This window comes from Eumetopias jubatus, unplaced genomic scaffold (assembly GCF_037043125.1).
Source record: "Eumetopias jubatus isolate StellerSeaLion01/CBP00866 unplaced genomic scaffold, mEumJub1_p1.0 scaffold_6, whole genome shotgun sequence".
Classification (NCBI taxonomy): Eukaryota; Metazoa; Chordata; class Mammalia; order Carnivora; family Otariidae; genus Eumetopias; species Eumetopias jubatus.
The window spans coordinates 45,876,527-45,890,876 of NW_028274812.1; the positions used below are offsets into that span (position 1 = coordinate 45,876,527).

Sequence of the window (14,350 nt, forward strand, 5' to 3'; positions counted from 1 at the left end):
ATACCCAGCTCTGTTTGGAGAAGACATTGCTGAGAAGTTCAGTACTTAGTGGAAATAGAATAATATACTAATGGTGTGGGGAGGATTCAAGAATTTTTTCTTGAGAGTAGACTAAATATTTGAAAGACCTTTATGCTTTTGAAAATCTATAATTTAACATCAATTTACTTCAACTTTTAAAAAATGAGTGAGAGATTTTCATGGCAAGCACATTGGAAAACCGGTTGTTATGGATTTTGTTTGTTTTGTTTTGTTTTAACTGTAGTACTTTGTTTCTCAGCACTATCATTATCGCTGTCAGGAATGGGTTTCAGAAACCTCAAAAAAATTCGTGGAAAAGAAAGGAAGAGAAACTCTTGAAAGACTTTCACACTGTAAACCTAAAAGTTCCTTGTAGTCGTCTTCAAGTGAGCTAGTTCTCAAACGTTATTCTCTGTAGTCTTCATGAGAACTCAGACTAATGGTATGACCTTGCTTGGAATATGACTTCTAGATTCTAGCAAGGTATCGATCCTGGTCCCAAGATCCACCCATAAGAATAAAATCAAATCAAAATTCATCTATATTTTAAGTATCCACCATGTGCAAGACACAACTTTAGATGCCAAAAATAACAAGTAAATTTAGACTTAACACTCTTAATCTTAGAGAATACCTTTCTGTGCATTATTATGTATGGATATATTGTTTATGTATGTATTTGAAAATCTGAACCCATTCTTATCTTAAGATTTTTGAATGCTTATAAAAATTCTTCCAATGGAAGTATAAAGCAGAAGGAGGGAAAGATCAGACCCTGTCCCTGACACAGGAATGTCATTTGTTAAATGGCAATCCCATGACATTTCAAGTAATCTTTTTACACATTATTTTCCCCTTTTCTTGGCATGAATTTTCTAAACCTATCATAAAATTTTAAATATTCACTGATTCACACACTAAAAAAAAATTTTTTTTTACAAAGGATGATGATTTTACCCCTAAGAACCTAGATGTGGCCAGTATTTGCGGTCATCACTGTTGTCATCATCATTGTCATCATCGTCTGACACAATAAGTCTATAAAGGTTCTAGTTTTCCTTCCATGGTTCTTTTTTTTTTCTTTTTTTTTTGAGAGAGAGAGAGTGCAAGCAAGGGGTGTGGGGCTGCAGAGGGAGAGAGAGAGAATCTTAAGCAGACTCTGTGCTGAGCATGGAGCCCAACATGGGGCTCAGTCCCACAACCCTGAGATCATGACCCAAGACGAAATCAAGAGTCGATGCTCACCCGACTGAGCCACCCAGGTGTCCATCCTTCCATGGCTCTTAAAACCCAAGTCTATCTTCCTTTCCAACCAGGACCCAGCAGAATGGCTCCCACAAAGACGGGTGGTGAGAAGAAGAAGGGTCATTCTGCCATCAACGAGGTAGTGACCAGAGAATACATTCACATCAACATTCACAAGTGCATCTATGAGTGGGTTTCAAGAAGTGTGCCCTTCGGGAGCTCAAAGAGATCCAGAAATTTGCCATGAAGGAGGTGGGAACTCCAGATGTACACATTGACACCAGGCTCAACAAAGCTGTCTGGGTCAAAGGAATAAGGAACATTCATCCGTGTGTGGTTGTCCAGAAAACATGGGAGGATGAAGATTCACCAAACAAGCTCTATTCGTTGGTTACCTGTGTACCTATCACCACTTTCAAAAATCTACAGTTAATGTGGATGAGAACTAATCGCTGATTGTCAAATAAAGGTATAAAACTGCAAACAAACAAACAAACAAACAAACAAAATGTCTATTAGGAATTTTGGTAGATTACATTATGTTTTTCCATTGACTCAAATTATTTCACAGGTGGTTTTAATATATGCTAGAGCTTCATTGTCAATGGCCACTTACTTATACTTTTCTTCATCACAAGTCCAGTCCCCCTGCTGTCAAATTTGGTTTACTAGTTTGTGAACTATGACCAAAAATTTGGATTTCCAAAGATAATAATAAATAACAAATAAGATTAAAGGACAAGAATAAAGAAAAAATAATTTAATAGGAGGAAATTTGGATTTCTTCAAATTATAAATGACATTATTGCCATCTCTCAAAAATTCACATTAACTCAATGGAGAACTTAAAAGGTTGTGGAAAATCTTCCCTAAAAGAATATGTCACATGAGGGGTGCCTGGCTGGCTCAGTTGGTAGAGCATGCAACTCTTGATCTCAGGGTTGTGAGTTCGAGCCCCACAGTGTGTGTAGAGATTACTTAAAAATAAATAAATGAAATAAAACAAAAAAGAATGTATCACATGAGATATGCTGCATATTTAAAACATTCACATCTATGCAATGGAATGCAAAATAGGTGCATATGATTGAGGTAGATCTGTATGTGCTGGTGTGGGTGAAAAGACAAAGTTGACATGTTAATTGGAAAAGGTAAACAAAAATACTGCATGCCATACATTCGTGTAAGAAAAGAAAAGAAAAAGAAAATGTATGTATGTCACTTGCTGATGTGTATGATACTCTACAAGATTAAAAAATACTGTCAAATGTTTACCTCTGAGAAGTAAGGGAGAGGGTTGTGAATGAATACAGGGAGAGACTTGTTGCACACCTTTCTTTAGTATTTGTCTTTTTTTTAAACATGCTTATGTTCCTTCTACAATTAAAAAATACATGAAATGTTTTGATCTAATGAAGAATCTCTGAGGAAGAAGTCTGGGAAGAGGCGATTTCCCAGGCTCTTCTTTGTCCTTCCTTCTCTGCACACAGAGCTTATATGAAGAGTTGCTCCCTGAACCTGAAATGCCAACAATTCACCTCTTCTTGCCAAGAGTAATAAATCCTAGTGAGAAACTGACTGTGTTTGAAGAATATAGAAGATAAAGAAACTGAGTGTTTGAGAACTGGAAGATGGCAAAAAGCAGTAGGAGGAGAAGAGGAAAAGATCAAATGGAAAGGTGGGATTGGGTGGCATTTATCCAAGTCCTGAGCGGAACAAGGTGGAAGGACCCTCTGCCTCCTTCAGAGAAGGCTTCAACTGTGCTCTGTAGGGTCTTCTGTGTACCCATTATTGGCATAGAAACAAGGCAGAGAGGAAAGGCAGGTGGAGAAGAAGGGAGGTGGGTGGGTGAGTAGTTAGATTGTGGGGCTTTCGAAGAAGGACAGCAGGAAGTTCAGTTCCCAGCAGTTTAGAAAACACCATCACTTCTTTTAAATGTTGATCCAGACAAGTTTTTCCTGAGTTTCTAGGAGTTACCTCTTTTGGTCTAGCTTCATTAAAAACCATCAATGTATGGGGGAAATCCAAAAAACCAATGAATTTGATGAATTTAGACATTGTTTAAGTGTATCACCGGACACCTGGGTGGCTCAGTCAGTTAAGCAGTTTCCTTTGGCTCGGGGTTCTGAGATCGAGTCCCAGATCGGGCTCCTTGTTCAGCGGGGAGCCTGCTTCTCCCTCTGCCTGCCACTCCCCCTGCTTGTGCTCTCTCTCTCTCTCTCTCTTTGACAAATAAATAAAATATTTTTTAAAAAATAAAAGAAAAATAAAAATGTTTAGATATTGTTTAATGTAGGCTGGGAACTGCTCCTGACTGAGCAACAGAGTGTTGGGGGAGGGGGGGGAAGTGACTCCTAGTAGAAAGAATTCCAATTTATCCCAGGATCCCTCTCCTGAGGGACTATTATCAAGTTGCAAGAACAATAAGAAAAGAAAGGAAATGCCTTTACAGTGTTATTATTTTCTTCCCATAGGAGGAAGGAGTTGGGGCAGATATTAGAAAGTGCTTTGGGAGTTCACTACTGAATTGAAATGGTTTCTCATCTATACACACTGACACATAGTCTTCAGGGCAACCAGAAAACCAGGCCAGAGGGACACCACTGTCTTCCAGTTGGTCTTGGCCTTCTTAGGAACCCCATACTCTCCTTGCTCCAGCTCTGGGGGCTCAATACTCTGCTCCTTTAGGAAGTAACTCTCCCCTCTTTAGAAATTGCTTTTCAAAGATGAACATATAGATTATCATCTCTGTGTCTACATTCTTCTCCTAGGCAACATTTGCATCTTGGCAAGGTTTGGATAATTCCGTAACACCCTGTCTCCAGGGCACTTTCTGTTCCTTCTTCCTGTTCATTACAGACAGTGCCATGGTCAGAATATGTCCCCCCAAAATTCGTATGTTGAAAACCTAACCCCCCCAAAATGATGGTATTAGTAAGTGGGGCCATTCTGAGGTGCTTATGTCTTGAGGGTGGAATCCTCATAAGTGGGATTAGTGCTCTTAATAAAAGAGGCTCCAGCGAGATTCCTCTAGCTCTGGCGGGCGGGATGGGGGAGGTGGTCTCCCAGTGGCCATTAAATACTTCAGTACAGTCTCATGGTCCACCTTACTGCAAGGGGACAAGGACATGTAAATTTTCCATTTGCCAGAAGGAAAGGAATGATCATTAGTTCTACTACAGGCCACTCTTTTGTTTCATTCTTCTTCCCACTCCAGAAGTCACTAACCTTCTTCCCAAAAGGAACAAACCAGAAGTCCAAACATGGAGCTCACAGTCCAGAGTCTGGGTAGTGTGTGGCACTCTCTACATCAGGTCTTCATGTGGCCCATCTTGAGCTACAGAACCATGAACTAACAGTAATAGATTAATCTGTCCCCCACAGGCAATGTACAGTAGAGGAACAGGGCCAGGACACCACAGGAAACATTTTCTTTAGCTATATAATCTTTCCAAATTAATGCAGGAGTTAGTTTTATCAGCAGCCAAATAAGAATTGGGTCTCTCTATCCTCCATTATCAGTTTCCAGGCTGCTCACCACGAGACTGCTAAACTAAGGCCACATATTTTAGGAAAGGAAGTGAAACTTCCTTAAGAAACCTAATAATAAAACATAGAAAAAGTTATTTCTTCTTTGTTGTTGTCTATAACTAAAGTAAAAAGAAAAACTCCTCCCTTAATTCATTCCCTTATGTGTGGGTATGGGAGATAGTGGAGAAATGGGGCAGACAATGGGGAAGATGAGAAATTATTTTTATCATGGAAGTGTCCTGCATCAAATACCAGTATTTGGTCCAAACTAGTCAAAAACCTCCACCAAACTACAAGGGAAAGGGGCAGTATGGTCCTCTCCTATGCATTAAAGGCAAAGAGAACTGGACAAGCAAGAGCATGTGAAGTCTACCATGTGCTGTCTGATCAATTTTTCTAAATTCACCCATCCACCCCTTAATCTTTTGTAGCCTCCTATTTGTCTTCTAATTACATATGACAGTTTTATAAACTTTTATTTGTTACTTACTATTTTTTCATCTCCCCAACTAGATTATATGTTTCATGAAGGCAAGGATCATGCTTGATTTAATCCCTTTTTGGTTACACAGGTCTTAGCCTAGTGCCCAGGACATTATAGGTGTTCAGTAAATATCTGTGGGTGTAACGAGTGAACCAATCAATGAATGGATGAATGAATGAATGGATGAATGAATGAATGAATGAATAAATGAACTACTGCAGAGTCAGCATCATGCCTACTTTGTTCAGCTAAGAACTTGAACCCTTCTACAGAGATCCTGCCTACCTGAGCATCTTGAATTGCCGACCTTGTGACAAACAGAAGGTAAATCTATCCAGGGAGGAGGAGGACAACACCATGGGGAGGATAAGGCCATGGGACAGGTTCCAGGTACAGCTGAAGGGCCACCTGGACACCCACCCCCACTCACTTGCATCAGAGTGACCAAGCCACAGTGGGGGGGTGGCGGAGATGCAGGTGCCGGCAGAGTAGGGACTCTCCCACAACTTCCTCCTTCCTGCCCAGCTCAGCTTGTTTACTCAGCAGAGCAGTCTGGTATCTAGCACTCACCTTCCCCACTACCAGCCGCATTTCTCTACCATCTTCCCCTACCATACGTAGCTGAATTTCTCAAGGGAGGGACTTTTCTTTTTGCTTTAGCTGTAGACCTCAACCAAAGGTAAATAACTATTTTTCTATATTTTATTATTAGATTCCCTAAAAAGGATTCATCTCCTTTCTTGGAAGCAATGAGCCAAGCAGGAATAGGTTTTGTTGACACGCAGTCTCCAGCTTGGCTATTATGACTCCACTTTGGCACTCCACCTGACCCCCGCCAGGCAGGCACCTGACGTAACTTATCCAGTTAACTTCAGTTCGGCTATTAATGACACTCTTCTAGCTCTCCTCCTAACTTGGCGACTGTTCAGCTAAGTGTCCTTGCCAGGCTCCTCCTCACAACCATTGATTTTGGTACTCACTAAAATTCAATCCTTTCCACATACACTACCTGAATAATCTCCTCTTGGAGCCACCACTAGCTAGATGTGTGACCTTGGGCAAGCTTTTGACCTCTCTGTGCCTCGGTTCTTTCATCTGTAAAATGAAAATAATAGTATTCTATGACTCCTTGGGTTGTTGTGAAGATTAGATGAGTTGATAGATGTAACATTCTTTTTCCTATTTTATTAAGTTTTTTTTTAATTCCAGTAGGGTTAGCAAACAGTGTTCTATTAGTTTCAGGCATACAATATAGTGATTCAATAATTCTATACATTGCTTGGTGCTCATCAGTGCACTCTTAATCCCCATCAGATATTTCCCCCATCCCACCACTCACCTCCCCTCTGCTAAGCCTCAGTTTGTTCTCTATAGTTAAGAGTTTGTTTCTTGGTTTGTCTCTCTCTCTTTTTTTCCTTTGTTCATTTGTTTTGTTTCTTAAATTTCACGTATGAGTGAGATCATATGGTGTTTGTCTTTCTCTGGCTGATTTTGCTTAGCATTATACTGTCTAACTCCAGCCATGTCGTTGCAAATGACAAGATTTCATTCTTTTTTATGGCTGAATCATATTCCATCGTGTATATATACAACCTCTTCTTCATCCACTCATCCATCAGTGGATACTTGGGCTGCTTCCATAGTTTGGCTATAGTGAATAATGCTTCAACAAACATAGGGGTGCATGTATCCTTTCAAATTAGCGTTTGCATATTTTTTGGGTAAATGCTTAGTAGTGTGGTTCCTGGGTCATAAGGTAGCTCTATTTTTTAACTCTTTGAGGAACCTCCGTACTGTTTTCCACAGTGGCTGCACCAGTTTGCATTCCCACCAGCAGTGCACCAGGGTTCCTTTTTCTCCATATCCGCCCCAACGCTTGTGTTTCTTGAGATACATGTAACATTCTTAGAATAGTGCCTGTCAGAAAGGGCTGTCAATGACTGTTATTCTCTTTTTGCGTGTCTAACAACCAACTGTATGTTACCATTTCCACATCTTCACCTCCAGCCCCTCCCCTCCTAAGTTCTCAATAGGCCTTTCTGATTGCCTAGCAGACATTTCTGCTTATATGTCCAGCAGTCACCTCAAACCCACAATAGAACTCATTTTCCCCCCTAAAACTTACTTCTCCTCCAGAATTTTTCTGTCATGTAAGGATATCAGTCTTTTAAGCTAGAAAACTCAGGGTCACCTGCATGTGCCACTCCATGTCCTGCGCAGCTCCATGCTGCCTCAGGGCCATCCCTCAGATCAGAACTCTTCTCCACCCTCACTGAAAGTGGACCAGACCATTATCACCTCACTCCCCTCTGGTGGATGCCACACAGTCCTATCAGAGTTAACTTCCCGGAAGAAATCTAAGTAGGCTGGAGAAACTGTTCTGCCCCTGTGAGTAGGATACAAAGTACAAAAGCTCATAGCAATAGTATGTGTGTCGGGCAAGAACTGGTTTTAAAAAGTCAAAGAACAAATATCTGACAGCATCATACAAGAGAAATTGCAAAATATTCAGACAGGAGAATGCTGTTCAGCAAGTTTAAATAAATAAATGGCAGCGACAGCAACAACCAACAAGGACCAATGTTACAAACATTATGTGGAGCTGTAAAAATCAAACACAAAGAAAATTTTAAGTGTAATTCCATTTATAAAAACTTCACAAGCAGTTAAAACAAAATGTTATTTTCTGAGGAAGTATATACAAGTGATGAAACAGTAAAGAAAAGCAAAGTAGTGATGAAGAGTCACGAAAACAGTGGTTATTGTCTTTGGGGCTTGGATGGGATTACAACTGGGGTAGAAAGAAGGGGTGGGTGTTCACAATGTTATATTTCTATACCAGGGTGCGGGGTATACAAGTGTTTGCTTTATAACTATGCTTTATACAGCATGTTTGTTTTAGTAGTTTTCTGACCGTGGGTTATATTTCTTAACTTGTAAGGCAGAAAAAGAAAGAAATCTAATTACACTATTTTCCAGTTGAAAACCCCCAATACGCCCATTGTCAAGAGGACAAGTTCCATATTCCCTTTGTGGACATAGAAGCTTTTCCCAGTCCTGCTCCAGCCACCTCTGTGCACTGCATCCCATGCACCCCGGTTTCCAACAGCACTGACCTCCTACATTACCCATACTTATGTATCAGAGTGTTCTTCAGTGGTGTGCCTTTTCACTTGCTTCTACTGCTGCTTTGAATGACGTTTCTCTGTTCTTCACCCGGCAAACTACTCTCCTCCTTTAATTTTTCGTCCAATGTCATCTCTTCATTGAAGCTATCCTCACAACCCCCAAGCAGAGTTAGTGGTTCTGTTTCCTTGTTCCCACACTATTAAAAAAGATAATAACTCTGCAGTAGTTCTTAAGTTGCCTGTTGCAACATTCCTTTCAGGAATTCTGTCTCTCCTACTAATCGGGGAGCTTCCAGAGGGCCAGGACCTCTTCCTATTCATCACTGTGTCGCTCAATAAAGTCAGTCATTCCCCGTCCACAGCTCTTCTCACTCCCGAAGTAGCCCTCACCATATTGCATATTAGCTTTCTGTCCTTACACAGATGTCTCAATGGATGCCATTCAATTCTTGTGAGAATTAAAGTAAGATCGTGTAAAGAACCCTGCGTGGTTTCACAGTTATATTTTATAGATTTTTTTTTTAGCAGTAGTGACTCAAATGTGCTAGAGGGCGCTAATTCACTGCCGTAATAGGCTATTGTGCTCTATGGGTGTTAACCCTTGACTTGATCATCTAACGGAGAACCAAAGAAAGTTTAGTAAACAAATTATCAGCCATCTTTATTCAGTGAAATAAACGAATATAGTTCAAGAATTTTAGTCTGCAACTTACTTGAAATTATTTGGAGGAAAAACAATCCAACAGCTGGATTGATGGCATCATAAACTTGTTTCTGCCCCTGTTTGTTTATTCCCCAACCCAGGGTTGGTCCAGCTTGCAGTGGAAATGTCAAAGCTGGCAACGCTGATTTTGGTGATGGCTTCATCTGCCCCACAGTGAAGAAGTGAGGTGTTTCCTCAACTGGGAAACGAGAGAATTGGGCTAGATCAACTTCAGGGTCCCTTTCAACTCTATCATTCTGTAATACACAATTCTAATTCTAGAAGGAAACAGGCGTGATCTCCAAAAATATAAACATTCAATCCAAAAGTGACAAAATTTAATCAAAAGTGAAAAACAAATCATTGTTTAAATCCTCCAAACTGGAAGACAAAACAAAACAAAACAACAGTTCCATTGTTCATTCCATAGAATGCTGGGGCTTAAAAAGCAGTGTGAGTGACAAGTGATTGGCTGTCTGAAAGATGCAATGATCGTGAAATATTTTCTAGCCTCTTTTATATCTCCACACCCAGGAATAATTATTTCAGATGAACCGTTGTCTTCTTTTGGAGAGAGTGATAAAGTAGGCTTATTTTATATAAAGTAATAGCCAGCCAATTGAAAGCATTATAGGTTTCACAATGACTTCATTCATGTCAACCACCTGAAAAACCACAAACACTTATGAATAAGAGCAAATTCCAGATAATAACACTAAGTTAGGAGATGAATATTAAGAAATTAGTAAATAATTTGCTTTTATGTTTATGAAGCATTTCTACTTCATAAGAGTCAAAGTGACTCACAGTTTGGCTGTAAGATGAGACCAGAAACAAAACGCAAAAGTCTGATTTTGCACTGATGGTATTTCTTATGCTCTCTGTAAGCCATGCTGTGGGATCTTAACTATGACAAGTAGTTGTAATTTCTAATATTTGGGGATGTCTTTTAGAGGAGGAGGCAGGCTGGGACCCAAGCAGGTAACATAGTAAAAATACGGCTTCAGTGGGCGACATGGTACATGTTCAGAAGGGCATTCGTTACAGTGGGAAAAGCGTGGGGAAAAGGGGGCTGTGGCAGAAGACAGGGAAGAGCCCAAGATTGAGCCGGACGCCAAGAAGAGTAAGGCTGGAGCAAAGAAAAATGAAAAAGAGGCAGCAGGAGAGGCACCAGTTCTGTCTGAGGACCCCCTCACCCCCAGATCAGAAAACCTCACTCAGTGGTAAATCGGCCACACTCCAGAGCTGCTCCTGGAATGTGGATGAGCTTCAAGCCTGTATTAAGAAGAAAGGTATAGGAAGAAGCCCCCCAGATATCCTGTGCCTCAGAGAGACCAACTGTTCAGAGAACTATCAGCTGAACTTCAAGAGCTGCCTGAACTATCCCATCAGTACTGGTGAGCACCTTCAGCCAAGGAAGGGTACAAGGGTGTGGGACTGCTCCCCCACCAGTGCCCACTCAAAGCCTCCTATGGCATTGGTGACGAGGAACATGATCAGGAAGGCCGAGTGACTATGGCTGAATTTGACACATTTGTTTTGGGAACAGCCTATGTACCCAAAGCAGGTGGAGGTCTGACGCACCTGGAGTCCTGGAAGCGCTGGGATGAAGCCTTTTGCTAGTTCCTGAAGGGCTTGGTTTCTCGCAAGCCCCTTGTGCTATGTGGGGGCCTCAATGTGGCTCATGAAGAAATCCACCTTCTCTACCCCACGGGAAACAAAAAGAACGCTGGCTTCACTCAACAAAGGCGTCAAGGCTTTGGGGAATTGCTAAGGCTATGCCACTGGCTGACAGTTTTCGGGCCCTCTACCCCAACATGGCCTACGCCTATACCTTTTGGGCCTATGTGATGAATGCTCAATCCAAAAATGTTGGTTGGCGCCATGATTACTCTCTCTTATCTTGCACTGTGTGACAGCAAGATCCATTCCAAGGCCCTGGGCAGTGACTACTGTCCCATCACCCTAAACAGCACTGTGACTGACACCTCCCCTAAATTAATTTAAGCCTGGGAAATAAGCCCCACAAGCTACCTTTAAAAGGTAACCCCCCCCAAATTCTTTAAAAACTGCTCTCTGGGGCGCCTGGGTGGCTCAGTTGCTTGGGCGACTGCCTTCAGCTCAGGTCGTGATCCTGGAGTCCCAGGATCGAGTCCCGCATCGGGCTCCCTGCTCTGCGGGGAGTCTGCTTCTCCCTCTGACCCTCCCCCCTTTCATGTGCTCTCTCTCTCTCTCTCTCTCATTCTCTCTCTCAAATAAATAAATAAAATCTTTAAAAAAAATAAAAAATAAAAAAAAATAAAAACTGCTCTCTGGAGAAATCTGCACTGTATTTCCCTTCTAAAAGTGTGAATCCTTCAATCAGGTTCCTAGTGACACTTAGGTTTCCTTTAAACCCAAGATTTTCTCTTTTTTTGTGTGTGTGCATCTCTTTATATATCTGTCTATACACACACACACACATATATATACACACACATATACACACATACATACACACACATATACACACATACACACACATATACACACATACACACATATATACACACACGCATACATATATATACACACATATATATACACACATATATACATACATACACACATACACCACATATATCCACACATACACACACATATACACACACATACACACACACATATATACACACATATATATATTAAACCTCCTTTGAACTGTCCACAGGAAAATAAAGAGCCATTGCTTCAAAAAAATAAATAAAATACGGGGATGTCTTTTAGTCTTATTTTTTAAAGTCTACTTTGACAAAAAAAATTTTTGCTTGCTCTTTTCAGTGTCACAAGACTAAAGGAAAAATTGTTGCGAGACTTTAAGAGTTTCGACATGATTATGTTCATCACTCAATAGTTTAAATTATTATAATGTGGCATTTTGAACATTTCAAATAATCAAAAGCAAATATTAAAACGTTGTTGTATTTTGAGCTTCATGAAGTAGCCCATAATAATTGCTGGGCATCTCTAGACCCATTTCTTAACCTCTCTGAGCCTAGCTTCCTAATTTATAAGATGGGGCTGTAGCTTGTATCTTCCTTACATCCTTACTGAATCAGTGTGCAGATGTGTGCAAAATTGTTGCTCTCCGGACCTCAGTAAGAGGGCTGTTATTATCACTGCTAGCCAGTATGCTTTAACATCATCATGGCATAAACATGGAGAGGGCAGTATTTTAATGGATTATTGTACATTTTTTAAAATAAGCCTCGGATGTGGGCTCTTTATATCCTATTCTAAAAACACAACTCCGTTTGCAGAATTATTAAATACTCTTTCATTCCCTATTTCTTCCCCTGACATCCAAATTTTTTTTTTAATCAAAAATGACCTCGCCTAAGCAGTGAATTCACAGAGGTCCTCTCATCATCTATAAGACTTTTTCTTTTTTTTTTAGATTTTATTTACTTGACAGAGAGAGAGACAGGAGAGAGGGAACACAGGTAGAGGGAGTGGGAGAGGGAGACGCAGGCTTCCCGCTGAGCATGGAGCCCAATGCGGGGCTCGATCTCAGGACCCCGGGACCATGACCAGAGCCGAAGGGAGCCGCTTAACCGACTGAGCCACCCAGGTGCCCCCATCTGTCAGACTTTTAAAACACCCACGGAGCAACACAGAAACGCTATTTGGAAGTAGAGAAAACATGTAGTAACTTATCCGGAAGGTGGATGCACTCCTCGGTGTCCCGGTGAGACTCGGAGCGTGCGGAGCTGGGGCTGCAAAGGCAGCGACTGACTCGCCTCCCCCGCCACGCTGCCTGCCCCCGTCCCCTGCACCCGCACCGCGTTGTCCCCTGCTCGCCTCGCTTGCTGGAATTGCACAATGTCGTGAACTCCGAAGGCATTCTCACGGCCAATTACCGGAGCTTAGCAACAGTCTGTTGATGCCTGGTGGTTTACAACATCCCACACAAATGGTGTGTTATTTTAAGTTGTGCTGTGGCATCTGGGCTTTCTAGGCCACTCGGGGCCACCACATGTATAACAGCCATATAGCAGCTTCCTGTGGACGGTGTTAACATCTGTCTCGCGCGCGCCTTGTCCTGGAGGTTGAATTTTCGAACCACCACCCAGAGATGGCGATGTTTTGTTTTGTTTTGTTTTGTTTTAAAGATTTTTATTTATTTGACAGAGAGAGACACAGCGAGAGAGGGAACACAAGCAGGGGGAGTGGGAGAGGGAGAAGCAGGCTTCCTGCTGAGCAGAGAGCTGGATGCGGGGCTCGATCCCAGGACCCTGGGCTCCATCCCAGGGTCCTGGGATGCTGACCTGAGCCGAAGGCAGACGCCTAACGACTGAGCCACCCAGGCGCCCCTGGAGATGGCAACGTTGAAACAGCTCTAGGATCTAGTTGGAGCATCTCTCAGGGCCAAAGTTCACAGCTCTGTGGGAGGTTCCTAACGTAAGCTCACTGAACCGGCTGGAGCTCTCTGTTTTAAGGTCTTCTGAGACCACGGTAGTCTGGGCTCCATTCATGTACTCAGTCAGCTCATCAAGTGTTGTTGTTGTCGTCTTTTTAAAAAGATTTTTTTATTTATTTGTCCGCTAGAGAGAGTGAGAGCGCACAAGCAGGGGGAGTGGCAGGCAGAGGGAGAAACGGGCTCCCTATTGAGCAAGAAGCTGGATGCGAGGCTGGATCCCAGGATCCTGGGATCATGACCCGAGCCCAAGGCAGGCTTAACCAACTGAGCCACCCAGGCGCCCCTCGTCAAGTGTTTTTTGAATACCATGTATGTGCCAGGCACTGTGCAAGACTCATGTACAGAAAATGAGCAGGAAACCCAATCCCTACCCTCAAGGAGTGTAGTCTAGTGGGGAAATCAGAGTAGTGATTTTTATGTTCTCTTTATGTCTTCTAACCGTGAGCTATCCAAGGGCAGTATTTAATAACAGTATTGTTTTGAGTTGTTATTGCAATTTATATTTCAACTTTGATGAAAAGTTCTGTGAGTTCATCTTTCAAAAGATGTTTTTCTTTCCTCAGTCCTTTTCGTATCAGGAACTGAGAATTCCAAGAATTCTCCTCAGAACTTTAATAAATGGCAAGGATCCATCCTTCTGTCATTAAAAACAGATTCCTTAAGAGTGTGGGGCGAAGGAACTAAGAAATCAAGATTATCTGCATAGGAAAGCAATAAAATTCTTTTATTTTACTGGCTGTCTCTTATCCTGGACAAAATTAAAAAGTGGTAAACAACAG

General features: G+C 41.8%; 1 pseudogene; it reads left to right on the plus strand.

Moving 5' to 3' along the window:
- Positions 1-1,348: 1,348 nt before the first annotated feature.
- On the plus strand, positions 1,349-11,119 carry LOC114219510 (DNA repair nuclease/redox regulator APEX1 pseudogene; annotated as a pseudogene).
- The last annotated feature ends 3,231 nt before the right edge of the window (positions 11,120-14,350 follow it).